This window comes from Paroedura picta, chromosome 5, assembly GCF_049243985.1.
Source record: "Paroedura picta isolate Pp20150507F chromosome 5, Ppicta_v3.0, whole genome shotgun sequence".
Taxonomy (NCBI): Eukaryota; Metazoa; Chordata; class Lepidosauria; order Squamata; family Gekkonidae; genus Paroedura; species Paroedura picta.
In genome coordinates this window covers 55439028-55458552 of record NC_135373.1, presented here as the reverse complement: position 1 = coordinate 55458552, position 19525 = coordinate 55439028, and the positions used below count along the sequence as shown (strand labels likewise).

The 19525-nt window shown below is 43.1% G+C and overlaps 1 protein-coding gene across 13 annotated transcripts in view; it reads right to left on the bottom strand.

Annotated features, from left to right (window-relative positions):
* MAGI2 (membrane associated guanylate kinase, WW and PDZ domain containing 2) overlaps positions 1-19525 on the bottom strand; it is a 652499-nt gene that overhangs the window by 203958 nt on the left and 429016 nt on the right. The gene's annotated exons all lie outside the window — the stretch shown is intronic.

Here is a 19525-nt window from a genome sequence, read left to right as displayed (position 1 = left end):
ACTGGGTGGGTGGGAAGCAGGCATCCCACCCCCTCCCCCATGGCTTTCTCCACCAATCCTGGCCTTTGGGAGATGTGGAAGAAGTGATGGGAAGGAGGAAGACCCCTTGCAGCCTTTTTTGCCTGGCCTAGCCTCTGGTAAATATGGGGCAGGAAGGTGGCAGCCCTCCCTGAAGCCTTCCAACCCAATCTTTGGAAGAAGTGGGGGGTGGGAAGGTTACAGACAATCCCTCCACAGGTTTCCTGGCCTGGCCTTTGGATGATGTAGGGTTTGAGGAGAAGGTGGGGACAGTGGTGACTAGGGTTGTGTGCAGTTGCATCCGAATCAGCCGCTCCAGGACACCACAGCCAGTGGCTTACCATGGGGGTGAGGGAGGGTGTGCGGCTGAACCCTCCCCCCATGGTGAGGCACTGGTTGCGGCGGCTGATTTGGAAGCAATCGTGCAAAACCCTAGTGGTGACCTGTGTAGACACTGTTGTTTGGGGGTGGAGGTAGGTGGGCCAGTGCCCCTCCAAAGCAGCTGTTTTGTCCAGGAGAATTGATACCTTTCTTCTCTTCTCCTTCATTCTTTCTCTCTTTCTTTCTCTGTCTCTTTCTCTCTCTTTCATTCTCTCTTTCACCTTCCCGAAGGTTTCCAGGCCCCCACCTGGATGTTGGCAACACAGCTGCCTGCATATGCAGGAAGAGTCAGGAATCAAGCCCAGTTCTTGAGATTAGAGTCTGCTGCTCTTTAACCCCTTCACCATACTGGATCTCAAGATTGAGTGGGGAGCAGGGGGAAGGAGGGTGAGAACCCAGGAAGTTCACAGTTCAGGTATATGTGCTAACAACCACTGTATTCCTGGGTGCAATGGGCTCTGCCTCTAGTATACAGATATAGATGATGTAGTTAAAGCAGTTTCAGGGGCTGTTTTTCATCCACCTATCCTAAATAACTTAGATTTTAATTTATGCTGATGATACAGCATTATTACCCCATTTAGTAATAGGTCTGAAATATATGTTGATGAGTTTTGATTCTTATTATATGTTTGAAGGCCTAACAATAAATCTTGACAAGTCAAAAGTTGTAGTCTTCACAACAGGTTGTCATCTGATGAAAAAAAGATTGGAAATTGGTGAAGATATTTGAATATGATATATACCCAAAATTTATCTCAGAAAGATGAATTTCAGTCCATGTTGAATAAAATAACCTCATATCTAAATGCTTTGACACATTTTTGTCACATGGAAGGAGGGAGCCATTTACTTATTTATTCGATTTTTATTACTGTCCCTCTTGGCATAGCCATCTCCATCAGTACTTTATGGAGCAGGCGTATGGATCAAAGGTATCTCAAAGAGCACTGATTACTTTAAGATTTTAAAGGAAAATAACTATATTACCAAATGCCTATCTAGTATCTGTCAAGGGTTTGCAAATCCCTCTTGAGAATCAGTGGTTTGTCTAGACTCTTTTAACTCAGAATCAAGATTCTCTTTAACAATAGATCTATACTCCTACCCGGATTAAATCATGTTCCCTTTCAAAGTAAATGGAAAAAGTTGGTTGACCAGAGACTGAACCAGCTGGGTTTTTCTACAATTTCGTTATCTTCAATAGAGAATGAAATAACAGCATTCTGGAAGGTCAAAAAAGAACTATTGATAATGGACTTTAGAAATACAAACCAATGAGCAAAACAGGTATGTTCTTCAGCCTATAGTGGATGTGAATCCCCTGCTATATTACCATCTTATTTAAAATCTATGACTGTACCCTGATATCAAGATTGTTTTTTTTTTTTGGGGGGGGGGCGGGTTCTTAGATTAAATGCTGTTATGACTCCAAAAATGAAAGGACGCTATCTGGGAATCTCTTTTTCAGAATGCACTTATTTTTGTTATATAGGAAATATAGGTACTCTGGCTCACCTAGTTTTCAGATGCTCAAACTTCAATGAGGAAAGAGAAAGATGGATTAAACTCCTGTGGGAGAAGAATGAGTTTATAAATGTAAATTTAGACCTATCTGTAAACCGCCCGTGGCGCCGCGGGCGCCACGGACTAAATAAAGCAGTAAGGGGTCCTGGGGCGGGATGAGTCCGGGATGAGGAAGGGTCCAGATTGGACCCTTCCTCATGACAGACAATCGGAGGGACCAATCGGCAGGCGCGAAGCGCCTGCCGATTGGTCCCTCCGATTCCCAGCCCCAGGAACTGCGAGCCGCGCGCAGCGCGGCTCGCAGTTGCTCCCGGCCTGACGCGGCGAGAGGCGCGAAGCGCCTCTCGCCGCGTCAGGCCACCGCCTGATGGAGCCCCCGGCGGCCTGACGCGGCGAGAGGCGCGAAGCGCCTCTTGCCGCGTCAGGCCGCCGCCTGAGGGAGCCCCCGGAAGTCGCGCGGAGCGCGGCTGCCGGGGGCTCCCTGTCCGGCGGCCTGACGCGGCGAGAGGCGCGAAGCGCCTCCCGCCGCGTCAGGCCGCCGCCTGGGGGAACCCACCGATGCCTTGAAGAAAAAAAAAGACCCGCCGCTCGGGCCGCGGCCTGGGGGAATCCCGGACACAAAGAAAAAAAAAACAGCGAGAACCGCCGCTCAGCCCGCCGCTGGGGGACTCCCAGACTCAAAAAAAAAAAAAAAAAGGGGAGAGAACCGCCGCTCGGCCCGCCGCAGTGGGACTCCCGGACTCCAAAAAAAAAAAATTAAAACGGACGCGCCGCTCCGACCGCCGCCTGGGGGACTCCAAGACTCAAAAAAAAAAAAACCGGGGAGAGACCCGCCGCTCGGCCCGCCGCAGGGGGACTCCCGGACACCAAAAAAAACACAACCAGAGACGCGCCGCTCCGACCGCCGCCTGGGGGAACTCCCGGACTCAAAGAAAAAAAAAACCGCGAGAACCGCCGCTCGCCCCGCCGCAGGGGGACTCCCAGACTCAAAACAAAAAAAAAAAACGGGGAGAGAACCGCCGCGAACAAGACACCCTGCCCGCCGCAAAGGAGCCTCCGGAGCCGCACGCCGCGAAAGAGCTGCCCGCCGAAGGACCCGCCCGCCGCGAACAACACGCCCAAGGAGCTGCCCGCCGTCGCTACAGCCCTTTCAAAGGTAAGCCATCCCCGCCTTTCCCACCCCCACCCCGCCCGTCCCTTTCCCCGGCCGAAACACACTCGCTCCGCCCGTCCTTACCTTCCTCCTGCCCCTCCAACGCCCTTTTCTGCCTTTTCTGCTGTGGCTAGGCCGCGCGTCCTTCACGGCCGCCGCCACAGCACTAGACTGAACCAGGCATGCGCGGACTCCGGCGCATGCCTGGTTCCCTTCCCCAACGCAGCCCTGCCCCACCCCTCTAACACGCACGCGCGCCATCCCGCTACCGCGCCGCCCTCCCCGTCGCCTCGCTGCCCACCACCCCTCAGCCTCGCTACTGCCTCCCCCAGGCCCGCCATGGACACCGGACCACACCCGACGCCGAGACTTGCCCGCCTGCAATCGCGACTTGCCCGCCTGCCGCGCCGGCCTCAGCACCCAGGGTCCCTGCCAGGTCAGTCGCTGCCGCCTTTCGCCTACCCTTCCTTACCAGGCCCGCCCAGACCACTCCCCCCAGGGTGCCTCTCATTGATCGGGATGGGTGGCTTCCTGTGCCCGCCTGTCTCCCTTGCCCATACTCCCCTTTCAAAGCCCATTTTTACAAATGGGCTTTTTTTACTAGTCTTTTATATTACGAGATGTGAACCCATATAGTAACCAGGTCATTGGCATCCTATCTCTTGGCAACTTGACATAAAATTAAAATTGATAAACTTTTATGATTCCCTCATAGGATAAGGCGGCTAAAGCCAAAGAACATTATAAAGGAAAGGAAGGGAAGGAAAGGAATATTTGGCCACTGGTGTTACCTGGCATGAGGTTGTTTACCACCAAGCCCAGAATCTTCCCTATCTGCGTAAAATGGGATTTAATCCACGGCAGGAATACTAAATTTCATAAAGAGCTATTACTACTAGGTCTAGGAGTTTCAGACTATATCAGCAGCCATGCAACCTACTGGCAACTGTACATATATGGCAAGCTCTGTGACAAGTTTATCCCAAGTCCCAGTTCTGAATCATAGGGCCCCAAATTACTTATTGATTGCCACACATTATCCACAAAGTTGCAGATGAGCCCATTGACTAGTAGGGGATAGTTTCTAGATATAGGAGGACTGGTTGGAAATTTGCTTAGGGGCCTAATGAAACATGGCCTTCTATTTCTATGCTTTTATATATATGCTGGTTAACCTAGTTCCATGTTTATTTAATTTATTTATTTGGATTTTTATTTTGATGTAAATGTTGATGTAAATATGCCATGATAAAGACTATCCAAATTATAACTGAAGAAAAAAACTAACACAATGATTTTGTGCATGCTGGAATCAAAGGAAAAGACTTATGAAGAATGGAAGAGAATGTATAAAACAGAGTATGAATAAAAATTCACAAAGAAGAGACTGTGGAAGTAAAAATGAACCATAATGGAAGCATATTAAAAACTGTAAGGTCTGCTATGGTGAAGTCACGTAGATTAGGTGGGAAATGTTGTGACTCAAAAAAACAAAGAGCAAGTGACCTTGAAAATGGAATAAACTGGTCTGGATCAACCCATGACCATCTGCATGCAAAAGGCAGTAGGAAGTGACTACGATATATACACAATAATTTGTATATGGAATAATGGAATGCCTGGTGGGAGACAGCACTGCTCTGGAGGCACTGCTGGAATGGCTGGCGGCTGAGCGCAGGAGCCTGCAGGAGGAGCGGCAACTGTGAAAGTGCCTCCCCTGGCAATCTGCTCACCCTACAGCGACCCCTGTGAATGAGTTGTTCGACCCCGAAAGGGGTCCTGACCACCAGCTGAGAACCACTGGTTTAAGGGCACACATCCTAGGGAAAATGAGGCAGCAGCAGTTGGGAGTATAGGTTTGATAAAGGGGCAAGTGATTAACACCTCACGGGCAAAAAGGCAAAAGACACTGGGAGGGTAGAAAAGGAAAGAAATATTTGTGGACAGCAATGAAAAGGACAAATAGGGTTCGAGAAAAGAAAAAGAACATTTCCCTTCAACAAGACGTACTGTGAAAAGCTTAGCTGAATAGGTTTAAAAATAGTATTTGTTTGTCAAAAGTTAATTATAGCATCCATTGTTTTGGAAATAAGAGAAACATATTAAGTTCTCTTTCCCTCTCTTCTGTTTGTGACCAGTAGAGACCATTTTGCATGCTCAACACATAAACAGCAAGCAAATCTTTATCCTTTCAAATTTCTAACCTGCTACTTGTCTAAGGAAAACAAATATAGTTTTCAATTTTGGTTGACATAAAACTTTTGATAGAGGGAAGAAACCTGTGTGTGCCTACATATATTTGGAGCATTCTATGCTTATGGACTCAATGATTACCCTGCAGAAAGGTACACTGTCTTGAGAGGTCCTCTGATCAGAGAATTGAATGCTGCATGTGGCAATCCCCAAAGGAGGAATGGGAAGGTGAGGACAGGACTTCACACTTCACTTCTGACCGAAAATTATTATTTCATTAGATAGGGGCACTGCTCTGTGTTTCACCAAATTCTCTATGGGAGTGTTACATAATATCTTAAATGATTTTGGAAGGCCTACAAGAAGGAGCTGTTCCACCAGGCCTATGATTCAGGTCAGGAAAGAACATAATAGATGCTGGCCTCCCTTCCTGACAGTCCCATCTGAAAAATGGAAGAATTATTTTTGAGAATGCTAAATTAACTACATTCTTAATATGTTTTATTTTGTATTTTATGGGTTATATTGTATTTTATGAGTTTTTATATTTTATATATTGTAAGCTGCCACAAGCCAGCTCATCTGGGAGTGGCGAGATAAAAATCTAATAAATAAATAAATAAATAAATAAACAAACAAACAAACAAATAAATAAATAAATAAATAAATAAATAAATAAATAAATAAATAATGTTGCACATTCCATATATAAGTCTAAGCATGTAAACTGCAGTGCCTCCACATGCCTGAGTTATAGATTCTTATTTATTTATTTTATTAGATTTTTATACCGCCCTCAGTGGCATTTTCTGACTATTCTTTCAGCTGGATACAGATTTGGGCTGCATTTTGTCTATCTGAAATGGCTGCTCCCCAAAAATCCCAAAAAATATTCAGGATTTTTCAGGATGACTAGATAGTCACATTTAAAGGGCATTTAAAAGGATTACAGTCCATTTAAATACCTTTCTCCTGAACTCTCCCCCTTTTAGAAGATATTTAAAGGGACAGCGAGTCCTTTAAATGCTTTTGGACTTCACTCACACAAAAGACATTTAAAGGGGCTGCATTCACTTAAAATATTTACACCTGCATTGGAAGCCCCCTAATCCAATATTTTTCAAACTTCCAGAAACCCCAGCTCAATTCTCCATTATAATCAGAACCACTGACTATAATGGTTTCCATATAAGTATAATGGTGTGGAAAATATTCAGCATTCCTGAATATTTACCAAATCTGAATACCATACCTGTACTGGGATTCAGGTATATTGGGAAATACCAGTATTTTTCAATATACCTGAACGTGAAGAAATATTTTTTCATACCTCTAGTATTTAGGTATAAATCCAAAATCCAGCATTCAAAGCCAGAAAGGCCCCAAAGTGTCTTTGTCTCAAAATATGTCTGTTGAGTATTTTATAAACTCTCATATTTTCTCTAGCAAATGGATTTAAAACTTCTTCTTTGTCATGACTATATAACTGGACATGAATGAATAGCTTTAAGGTTGTGGAAAGATAATCTGTTGAGTAAAAGGTTGACAAGAAAATTGAGTTATTAGAGTAGGGGGTTGCAAGGGTCAAACATCTGTAGGCCCCACAAAGCTCATTATATATTAGTTTATATTGCCTAAGAATACTAGACAAACAAGGTTGTACCCATCTGACCTTTTACCATTGACCTTTAGAGCAGCAGATCACATAATCGAACAGGAAGACACTTTGCCCATGTAGAAAATCAGCATTAATTGTTGCTAATAAAAGTATAAAATATGCTATATTACTAACACCATTTGGGGGTACTGCAGGAAGAGGGACCTAAGTCTGTGTTTTACCTGGAGCACTGGGTTTCCTTTCTACAGCCCAATATACACTCATCCATAATGAAGCTATTCCAATAGTTAACTGCTATTTCAATTTTTCCAATACGTTCCTTTATTTCCTTTGCTTTTAAACTGCACAAGTGACATCATGTTTGTGAAGTTACATTGGGTAGCTCCAGGAATCCCCAGAAACTCCAGGTAAAACCACAGGTAGCTGACTTTTAAAATGTTTTTCTTCAACAGGAGGCCTCACTGTGGGAGAAACAGTGGAATGTTTTGATCACATTTCCTGGATGCTGCTGAGTAGCGCTAAACCTTCTGGTTTTATTTGTGCCAAAATGTAGAAAGTGCCTCTTTTGCTAAGAAATATATGTAGCTGAAGTAGGTTTTCCTGGAATTTTCTGCCACCCCAAGAACTTGCCTAGGGTGCCTCTTTAACTGGGCTGACCCAGTACATGTGAAATAACAATGAGCTTTAGAAGAAAAAAAATAATTCTAATATTTTTTTTCTTTTAGTAATCAGTATCTATGCTGGCTACTCCCTAGATTTTCTAATTTTGTTCATTATGTTCTCTAATTTTTCCAGAGAGACAAAATCCAGTAACTATTTGATATACAACTGCTGTACCCAGCTGGCTTTCACTCTGGCAGTTGCCTTTGATACAACATCACATGACGTTCCTCATTACTTCAGATAAATTATTCAGAAACTCCCAGATGCAATGTCCCACAGTTCACTAAACTGCCGCCCGGGTTTGACAAAAATGTGAGCCTTTCACATCACAAAACAAACGTGAGTTTGTGAATGCTGTACAATCCCAATTAGCTAAAAGAACTCATGTACAGACTCATGGGTCACTGAGCTGTATTTAAAGAGATTAACATCTTTGGTTATGGTGCCCTATAGAGGCAAAGTTCTGCCTTTTGTTTTACTACAACGGTCTGTAAGTTTATTCTGCAGAATTACTGGCCAAAACATCTAAAGCAATGTTTTGAAAGAGACAGTTTTTCACAGTGTAAAACACCACCACCAAAATGAGTTTATTTGGAGTTACTTCCCAGTTTACTTGGAGTTACTTGAAAAGTATATCCAGGGGCTGATTTACAGACAAATTGCCCACTGCAAGGGTTTGTGATAAGAAGAAGAAGAAGAGTTGGTTCTTATATGCCACTTTTCTCTACCCGAAGGAGGCTCAAAGCGGCTTACAATCGCCTTCCCATTCCTCTCCCCACAACAGACACCCGGTGAGGTGGGTGAGGCTGAGAGAGCCCTGACTGCTCAAGGTCACCCAGCTGGTTGCATGTGGGGGAGCGCAGAATCAAACCCAGCTAACCAGATTAGAAGTCTGCACTCCTAACCACTACACCAAACTGGCTCTCTAATGGGTGGAGTGTATTAAAATATTAGTATACCTCCTTTCCCCATGATTACAAGGACTCAAAACAGTGTACAAAGACATGTCCAGCTGGTAAAGAAACACTTAATATGATAACATAAATTCAACATACAGTATCATCAGCAGACATCATCATCATCCATGTCTCATTGTCAGTGAATTCTGTCCTCATCTGAATAACACACCCTAACAATGCTTATGAAATTGGACTTCTGTCAGAGCCAGAAGCCTTGAACAAGTCTAGCTAAGCATGCTAGAGAAGACAGAACTTCTGGGGCTTCTGAACTTATGGCACCAACAAAGGCTTGCCTTCATATTCATCCCACAAAATGGCAGCACTGCAGGCTGAGACAAGTTGTAAGGATACACTGATTACCAATGAAGGGTCTGAGCCAAGTGGCCTCTGAAATACTGACAGTGTTGCTGGGGTTTGGCCACCAATGGTCACTACAGTAATGGACAGTTGGGATATTTTCCTGTAAAGTTAAATGTCAAATTCCCCCCCCCCCCTAGCCTTTGTGACATCTTTTGGGAGATCATTCCAAAGGGACCACTTCCAGCAAACAACAAACTCAGGTAGTAGCCAATTTAACAGCTATGAGCAAAGGCTCCACTAGCAGGAAAATCTCCCAGGATCTGCCCCAAGAAGCCGGACTGCAGATGATACCACTCTAATGGCAGAAAGAGAAGAGGAACTAAAGAGCCTGTTGATGCGGGTGAAGGAGAAGAGTGCAAAAGTTGGCTTGAAACTCAACATCAAGAAAACAAAGATCATGGCATCCAGCCCTCTCAATTCTTGGCAAAATAGATGAGGAAGAAAGTGACAGATTTTATTTTCCTGGGCTCCAAGATCACTGCAGATGGGGACTGCAGCAATGAAATTAAAAGACACTTGCTCCTGGGGAGGAAAGCTATGGCAAATCTAAACAGCATCCTAAAAAGCAGAGACATCACCCTGCCAACAAAAGTGCGTCTAGTCAAGGCTATGGTATTCCCAGTTGCAATGTATGGCTGTGAAAGTTGGACCATAAAGAAGGCCGAGCATCAAAGAATTGAGGCTTTTGAACTCTGGTGCTGGAGAGACTCTTGCGAGTCCCTTGGACTGCAAGGCAAACAAACCGGTCAGTCCTAGAGGAGATCAGCCCTGCCTGCTCCTTAGAAGGCCAGATTCTGAAGATGAAACTAAAATACTTTGGCCACCTCATGAGAAGGAAGGAAGCCCTGGAGAAGAGCCTAATGCTGGGAGCGATTGAGGGCAAAAGAAGAAGGGGACGACAGAGAATGAAGTGGCTGGATGGAGTCACTGAAGCAGTAGGTGTAAACTTAAATGGACTTCAAGGAATGGCAGAGGACAGAAAGGCCTGGAGGATCATTGTCCATGGGGTTGTGATGGGTCGGACGTGACTTCGCACCGAACAACAACATTCTAGTGGGTATGAAATTGGTTTTGAGACAGATTACTCTTTTTTGTTAGGAATAATTCAAAATGAGGTTGGAACTAATCATGAGTGGGTCAGTTCAGGTCTTCAGTTGGCCCTTTTAGATATGTCACAAGAGACATTACCATCATCATCAAATCATGATATACCATCTGCTGTAACAGTTGAAAAAAATAAGCAAGAATGAGATGACTGGACAAAGGACTATATTATGGAATAACAAAGGAGGAGAATGTGGTGTAGATGTGTGTATGTATTTTTAAAGAGAACTGTTATTATGAGAAGAGGCATTTATTTTATTATATTTATATACTGCCTCCCCTGCAGCTCAAGGCAGTTTATACTGGGACTGTCTCAATATCACACAATACAACATCTTGGCATTTTTTAAACATTAAGTAAACAGTAAGAACTTGCACAAACTTTCATAGTACCATAATATGAAGCAATTTGTTTAATCACTTCAGTTTAATGTTGACAATGGGATTTAGCTGCACAGCTGCTTCAGATTTTTCTATGAGCGCAGTTAGTGGTGGGAGAGGCCTCTGGGCTCTGGTGGATTCCTTGCTTGGACCAAAAGCCTAGTTGGAGCTCCAGTTTGCAGGCCCTGCAGAATTGTTTTAGGTCTGGCAGGGCTCTTAAGTCATCTGGGAACTCATTCCACCAGGTGGGAGCCAGGATAGAGAAAACCCTGGGTCTGGTCGAGGTCAGATGAGCTTCTCTGGGACCAGGGATCACCAGTATGGACCTCCGTATCAGCTGGGCAAGTGGGCGCATAAAGATGTTAAATAGGATTGGGGAGGGAACTGCTCCTAGTGGCACCCCACATGGGAGTTTCCAGCAATGTGATTGGTTCTCTTCTATTGATACCCTCTGTCTATGACCCTGGAGAAAAGAGATGAGCCATTGAGGGGTTGGCCCTCGTATCCCGGCATTGGCAAAGTGGCAGCTAGCAGTTTGTGGTCAACTGTGTCAAATGCTGCTGAGATGTTGAGTAGTATCAGCAGCACTGACCCACCTTGGTCCAGCTGATGACAAAGGCCATCCATCAGGGTGACCAATGCTGTCTCAACCCCATGAAAAGGCTGGAAGCTTGATTGGGCTGGGTCTAGGGTCGAAGCTTCCTCCAGGAATGCAGTCAGTTGGTTCGTGACAGCTCTTTCCACCACCTTCCCTAGAAATGCTAAATGTGAGATAGGGTGGTAGTTGATGAACTCCTGCAGATCCAGGGATAGTTTCTTCAGAGGAGGCCGTATCACTGTCATCTTCAGTCCCTCTGGGAATCTTCCAGTTGAAAGGGAGAAGTTGATTATGTCCCAGAGGGGGGACCCTATCCACACATCCAACCTTTTGATTAGCCACGAGGGCCAGGAGTCCAGGGATCAAGTGATTGGCCTAGTCAAAGTCAGAATCCTGTCAGATGTAGGAAGTGGGAGTGAATGCAGCTGTAGGAATATGTTTTAACTGCTATTTAGGAGTGACTTGCAGCATATGAATGGCTCATTCAATGGTCAAACTATTCTGTATAAGTTATAATAATCTTTGCAGCAGATCTGGAGGACAGGCCATACCGCAAATGGGGAAAATAAAGCAGCTTGGCTAAAATGAACTAACGATTTTGTGGCTGAGATGACCGGTGACTCAGAAGTCTCCAAGATCACAGCTTACCCTGTTAGCTTCTGTGCTGTATACCAGTTTCTCCAAACTTCATATTAGTTAATTAACGTGTTAGCACTTTATTCTGGGGTATTTTATTGATGAGCTAGAGAAAAAAAGAAACCATAGGAGCTTTCATTTCCCTCTCTCTATCAAGAAGGTAGATATTCTCAATTAATTTTGTGCTGCTCCATTGCCTTCAAAGAATGACCGCCAACACCTGAGGCTACACTCATGATGTAGAACCAGTGCAAGCTAGAATAAAAATATGTCTTCATTGTAAAATGATTTTAGTATAGAAGAAGAAAGATAACCTTCTCTGAATCTCATCAAGGTTACACAAACTGCTAGAGGACTTTTAGGTCTGGAATCACCCTGTACGTTATTAAGGGTCAACAGGATGGTGTTGTACAAAGAAATCATGTGAACATGCCCCCCTCAGTAAAGATTATATTTCATGGAAACAAAATCTTTGTTGTGTCAGTCTAGAACAGGGGTAGTCAATCTGCGGGAGGTGGGACTGAGAGGGCTGTAGGACAGCTTCTTTGCGTGAACAGACCTAAAAGAACTGTGACTAGCCCAAGATCACTCAGCTGGCTGCATGTGGAGGTGAAGTGGGGAATCAAACCCAGTTCTCCAGATTAGAGAGTGCTCTTAACCACTACACAACACTGGCTCTAATTGTTAACGAGGAAGAAAAGTGGAAAAATAAGCTTCAGTCATTTTACATGGGTGAGACAGTTAACAGAATTACTGTTCCATGTAAAGAAAATTCACTGGGACACTACGTAATTACCATTATGTACTAGAGGTGTGCAGCTAAAAATTTACTGCTCAAAATCCAATCTAAATCATGCCCCTTTAAAAATATCCGAAACATTCTTAAGCCAAATTTCCATTCTTAACATTCCTAAGCCAAAATTTATTTCCATTAATGTTGAGTAGGAAAAGTCCTGTCACTCTGAATATGATTTCCTCCAAGTGAGGAGACCACAGAGGGGAAGAAGTGATTCAGCATCAAGAGGTACACAAGTTACAGAGGTACATTCCAGTTAGAAAAGTCCCTGCCGAACAGGAACATATTGACTGAAGCACTCATGCCAAGCATGTGCATTTCCCACCAATCATTGTACCTTCTCCACGACTTCAGGTGGGTTTTCTGTTTCTGCACAACAATGGGTCCTACCCGCCTGAGTGACTCTGTTCTCTGAAGCTGTGTATAGCAGACCAGGCAGGAAATGGAAACACTTTGCTTGCATCCATTTTAAGACAGGGAAGATGGGCAGCCCTTCCCTCTACTGCTATTATAAGGAGGCAGCTGTTTCCTCCCCTTGTTTTTTTTTTAAGATTTTTTGTCCAAAGGAGGCCGCTGACAAAACCAACAAATGAAAGACAAGGTATATATGGGGGTAGATTTAGTTTTCCTTATACACCAGATTACACAACTAGAAATATGTTTATATATTCCATATGTTTATGGAAACTATAGTTTAATTTATTTGTAGCGTATATTTTAAACATACAGGTAATCTGAGGAGGATTTTAGACTAATTAAGTAGTTCTACACTATGGGAAGAAGGAACAATATTTAGCAAAGCAGTATTGGACAATTCTGAACAATTCTATTTTGGACTGAATAAGGACTGAACATCAATATGCAACACATGTGCTCTGTCACAGCCCCTCCCTATGCATAAATTGAAAGAAAATACTATATAGATCTATCTCTCTTCTATTGCCAGGATGAACAAATTCCAGTGGTCTTACCATGCATGAAAGCATCTTCTGGCCAGGTGAAGGAAAACACAAAAATGAAGGCTGGGGGCTGATCCTTATACCTGAGAACTGATCTCCATTGAAAATACTTGGCAATGACAACAGGGCCACATAGTAGTAAAGATATTTAACTGTGATATTTACTGTGCTCTACATTCTTTGGTAAATTGTTTTATGGCTTTTTTCTCTACACTAGTGGTTCTCAACCTGTGGGTCGGGACCCCATTTGGGGTCGCATGTCCCCTTCGAGGGGTCCCCAGGTTGGTTGCCACCGCGACAGAGGCCATCGGCAGCCGTAAGCAGCGGTGTGCGGCAGCGACCACAAGTGGCGGTGGGCAGTGGCAGGTAGCGGGCAGTGGCGGCGGAACCATGGCAATGGCCGCCTCCACACCGCCCGACCATTGTGCACCTGCATGTGCGCATTCACACGCACACTGCCCATGCATGTGCGCACACTGACCCCACCTCCGCCGTTGGGGTCACCAACTCAGAGCGGTTGAGAACCGCTGCTCTACACCAACATATTTACAGAGAATAAATAATTACTGTCCATATACATAGCCACACATATGAATAGCAAACTATGTTTATCATAAATTGGGGGGGGGGGATTGCACAGATGACCCTCTCACTTTCTTGGATGAATTTCATTAGCTTGATCTCTTTATTGCATTATAAAGATTGTCAGCCTTGTTTGATTAGTGAGTCTGTAAGAAACAGCCCAGGGAGAAAAGGAGCACTAAAACTTAAGATGGTTGGGAACACTGTCAGGAGCATTCCCATTAACATCTTTTTTGTGAAACCCATCAGGCTCCCCTCGGCATTTAGAAGTCAAGTTTTGGAGGATTAAAGATAGCAAGAATAGGATTAGAGAGTGCCTACTTTGTGCTCTCCTTCTGATTCTGAAAAAATATTGCTTCAGAGGTTTACAACATATTCAATCCTTATGCAGAATTATGGCATGAAGTATTCTGCAGAAGGCCATGCTTCTCAAATTATTCTTCATACTGTATGTACCATCATAGCACATTAATTATGTCAGCACTGCCCCACAGGTCATAAAGGAGCATGGAAAATATATTTCTCAGAATGGATAGTCAATGAGCCACTGCTTTTCAGGCTGTGTATAACCATGCAATCTGCTCCAGTCATTTGGGCAGAAGATTTACATGTTCCCAGAGTGTCAGAGAATAGGTGGCAACCACCATGCCCAAGGCAATGTCAAAGCTGGAGTGAGCCAGGCCCCAATGACAGAAGTAAAAAATGCTACTGCTAGACATACAATTGCCACACAAATTTGTTTATCCCCTAATCGTCACACTAAATTAGTATGTCCTTTAATTAAAAAAAAACTCTGATGTTCAAGAACAAGACAAAAACCAAGAGTATATACGTTAAGCCAGTTATTTCCCCAATAATCTGGTATTTGAGCAAAAACTCTGTGGTAGAAGCCAATTTTATAATAGAGTTTATGCCTGAATGTGGCATGGAAGCTTCTGGAATTACAACATCTGTCATGTGGGCTCACTCTTTCTCCTAGTAAGTTCCCCCATCCCACACCAGTTGCTAGGCTTCTCTCCCTCAGAGGCAAGTTTTCACCTCGATTTCTATTTCCCTTTACTGCCTAAGGCACCCTAGTAATGTGTTTTATTCATTGCTAAAGAACTCTGGCTGCCCCACCCTGCCACAGTAAGATAGTTTGGCTGTTGAATAAGTCTAGGAACCTGAGGGAAGGATCAGGAGCCCTCTTTAACAACTTAAATGGCACTTTGAAATGTACAAATAACAAAATATTTTAACATAAAGGGGAAATGGCAAGAAATCAGGAGTTAAAAATGTCTGAGGTTATACAGTTAACTCTGAGATAAAATCAATACATGCACATACTTTAGTACTTATGTTTCAGGCTAATGGGAGTTTCTTAAACTATTGTAGCAGTATTTTCCCAAACACTCTAGTATACTTTCTTGAACTATTATCTGACTCTTTGGGTTTCCATAAGGCTGGTAGACTCTTTCCAGTACCCAAACTCCTTCTCTTGACACACCAATATTCATCTTTAAGTGATTCATAGAATCATAGGATAATAGAGTTGGAAGGTACCTCATGGGTCATCTATTCAACCCTCTGCACTATGTAGGACACTCACATCCCAATCGGTCATCTGCTGTAACCTGCCACCCCTTTGCCTTCACAGAATCAGCCTCTCAGTCAGATGGCTATCTAGCCTCTGTTTAAAAATTTCCAAAGATGGAGAACCCACCACCTCCAGAGGAAGCCTGTTCCACTGAGAAACCACTCTAACTGTCAGGAACGTCTTCCAGATGTTTAAGATGGAATTTCTTTTGATTTAATTTCACCCCATTTGTTCTGGTCTGTCCCTCTGGGGCAAAGAGAACAATTCTGCTCTATCCTCTATATGGCAGCCTTTTACAAACTTGATGGTTATCAGATCCCCTCTCAGTCGTCTCTTCTCTAGGCTAAACAGACCAAGCTCCCCCAACCTTTCTTCATATGTCTTGGTCTCCAAACCCCTCACCATCTTTGTTGCCCTCCTCTGGACACGTTCTAGTTTGTCAACATCCCTCTTCAACTGGGGTGACCAAAACTAAACACAGTTTTTAAGGTCTCTAAAGGCAGTTTCTATCCACACTAGACCAGGGATCTCTGTACTCTTCAGAGCTAACTTTCTGTTTGACTGGGTAGGAAAATTCTCAATAAAAGATCTATCTTTCTTTGGCCTGAATGGGGGTCTCTGAGTCTCAGGAGATGGAACAGAAAATCAATACAGTTTGTTGTTGTTAGATGCGAAGTCGTGTTCGACCCATCGCGGCCCCATGGACAATGATCCTCCAGGCCTTCCTGTCCTCTACCATTCCCCGAAGTCCATTTAAGTTTGCACCTATTGCTTCAGTGACTCCATCCAGCCACTTCATTCTCTGTCGTCCCCTTCTTCTTTTGCCCTCAATCGCTGCCAGCATTAGGCTCTTCTCCAATACAGTTATGAATGAATAAATAAATAAATGTGTGGGTCACCATACTGAAAAGATTGGGAACCACTAATGTAATGAACATATTATGATCCATGTGATCCTTCAACTCTTTTGACAGCACAGGGACATTTTGAATTTTTCTTTAGATCAAAGAACACCAAGAAGTTTTATTCATTTTATATTGTTAAAAGACAAATATATTGATGTAACCATTGTTTGGTAAACAATTTAATCCAAAGAATTACTTTGAAGTCTAGGTTTTACAAAGAATAGTTTATAACTTCCTAAGCTAACAAATGGATATTTGGCCCAGCAACATTCATTGTCTGGAGATGCAACTGATCACCCAGCTTCAAGAAGGACATGCAAAGGCAACAGTTGCCACTCACTACCATGGCTCACCCACTTTACCAGATGAAAAAGTGAATGAACACATGAAGAGAAGGCATAACGGACTATAGTCAGAACTACAGCCCTTCCAGATACCGGTAATTGCTCTCTGCCCTGTGATATCCACTAAGGAGTAGAGTTCCCAAGTCTACCTGGGGACATTCCTGGAGATTTGGGTCAGAGTCTGGGATCCGGGGATGAGAGGAATGTGATGCCATAGTTTTTACCCCCACCCCTAAGCTGCTGTTTTCCCCAGGGGAACTGATCTCTGCAGTCTGGGGATCAATTGTAATTCTGGGAAAACTACTCACCTAAAAGATGGCAATCCTACTCAATATTATGAATTGAAAGCTGAAAATGGCAATTTAAAACTAATACAATTTTAAAAAGGTAAGCCCCAAACACAACATATATTTTTTTACTAGAGACAGGCACTAGTAAATGACCACTGTCTCAATAAGTAGGAACTTATCTGGAGATGACAGAATTTTTGCTCACTTGACTTAAGCACCCATCATTTATTCCTTTAAGGTATGTTGTGCAATTAAGTTATTTAATCGTTCACTGTGTTCAGTTGGAAACTGAATTACTATGGAAAATCTCTATTGTAGATTTACCAGGTGTGATGAGCTGCACATTTTAAAAGGCTATAAGTACTGCACAAACAGGACTGTGAAGGGTTAATTTTTCACAGAAGTAGAGAGCCTCCAAGAGATCTGATTAGTTAGTATGAGCTGAACAGAGAAAGACCTGAGAGCTGCATGCTGAGGAGTCAATCATATTTCTGCCCTGACTGAACTGAATACTGACAATCTGATTTCAGCCCTAGTTGAGAAGAGACAGGTACTGACAGTTTCACAATTCAGCTCTGAGAGCAGTTTAAAACAGTCAAGAGAACTGAGGAAAGTTGGCAAGGATGAGTAGGTAGTTAGATGGAGACACCCGCACCCATTTGGGCCAAAGAAAGAGGGTAGATTTTCTAGTAAGAGGAGAATTTCCCCATCCAGTCAAACAGGGAATTACCTCTGAAGAGTACTGAGATTCCTGGTCTAGTGTGGTTAGAAACTGTCTTTAGAGACCTTAAGAAAAACTTAAATATGAGTACTTGTGTTACTTGGTATGGTGACTCAACCCAGGCTAGCCCAGGGTTTTACGGTGCCCTTGGGAAACAATGCACAAAGGGTGCAGCTGCCTCTACTACACCAAGCAAATGCTATTCTAAAATAGTCTTTGCATATGGAGGGTTACATTCCAACCTTTGGCCATACTTTTGTTTTCCATTTTCTCTTTCTACCTCTAATTCCCCCCCCCCCCCCAAGATTCTAAGATACTTACTCTAGTAACTATCAGGACATATGTTACATGATCATCATATATATGCATAGTTTGGTTTCCAAACTATGAAAGAGAACAAAGGAAAGGGGAGCAGTGGTTTGTGAACCACTTTCAGAGGCTTTGCAACTCACTTTTCAGTCCTGACCCACAGATTGGGAAAACACTGATTTACATGACTCAGCTGTAGTGCTTTCCTCATTAACTTATTAGAAGCATTGACTTCTCAACGCTGGTGGTTATGTCAACACTCTTATCACTAGTTGTTAGGATGTAGTGCCAGATGCAGTTTTGTCCCTCACGTCTGAAAGATGCATCCAAAAAGGGGAACCAAAAAAAGAGGGAGGGACAAATTTGTAATATATAATCTATGATTAAAAGTTGAAGGAAGTTGAAATTATTTTCTCTTCTGAAATTAGAGGGAATTTATAAGATCCTTTTAAAAGAAACAAACATCTACAATATCAGTATTCATCTTCAGTGACTATTTCCACATAATAATGAATTTCTCCCCATAAGGAACAAATAAAGAAGAGAGTGAGAGAGAGAAAGAGAGCAGATGTGAAATTACAGCTACTCAAAACAGAGCACCATACAATGGATATGAGGTAAAGATAAAATATTTCTTCAGTGTTGGACAATGAAATATTTGCTCAAAAAATATCCTTCCCCAGCGTTACTGAATGAATGAATGAATGAATGAATGAATGAATGAATGAATGAATGAATGAATGGCCTCTGGGAATTTTTCCAGTCTACAGTCATTGCCGGGTGGGGGATGTTACACTAGATTTCCAGGTTCCTACCAATTCTATAATTCTGAGGTCACAGTGTATTCACTCTACCGCAAACAATACAGAATACACATCCATACACACTAGAGGACAGCTGCAAAGTATCTCAATAGCCATGTATAACCATTTAGATAAGGGGCCAGTCCATCCTTATTTTGAATGTATACATTTATTGCAAACTCAAAAAAAAAAATAACGATTGCCTTGGAAGATATACAGGGCTGGATGATTCATATTATAACAGTGGCAATACTGACAAACACACTCATCTCCAAGAGCTAATTAGCCAAATCAAAAGGAGGATAAATCTTTCAAAAGATGCTCACTATTGTAAATTACTCTACTGTGATATAAACGTCCTATTTCCATGCAAGTAACTGTTCTGCAATCTCTTCCTTTCTCTCTCTCTCTCTTTTTGCTCAGACACTGACTTGTCAAAATTGCTTACTGCTCTACTGACACAGCACTGTCCTTTGATGAAATAAAAGGACCCTGGAATATTCATACTCCAACCCTGCTAACATCTGCCTCAGGCACTGGGTTTTATATAGACTGACCAGCTTCAAATATTAGCACACATTGCCGACCAAAGTGGAAACAGAGGATCATCCCAGAATCAAACAAGATGAGCCCCATCCATTCCCTGGAC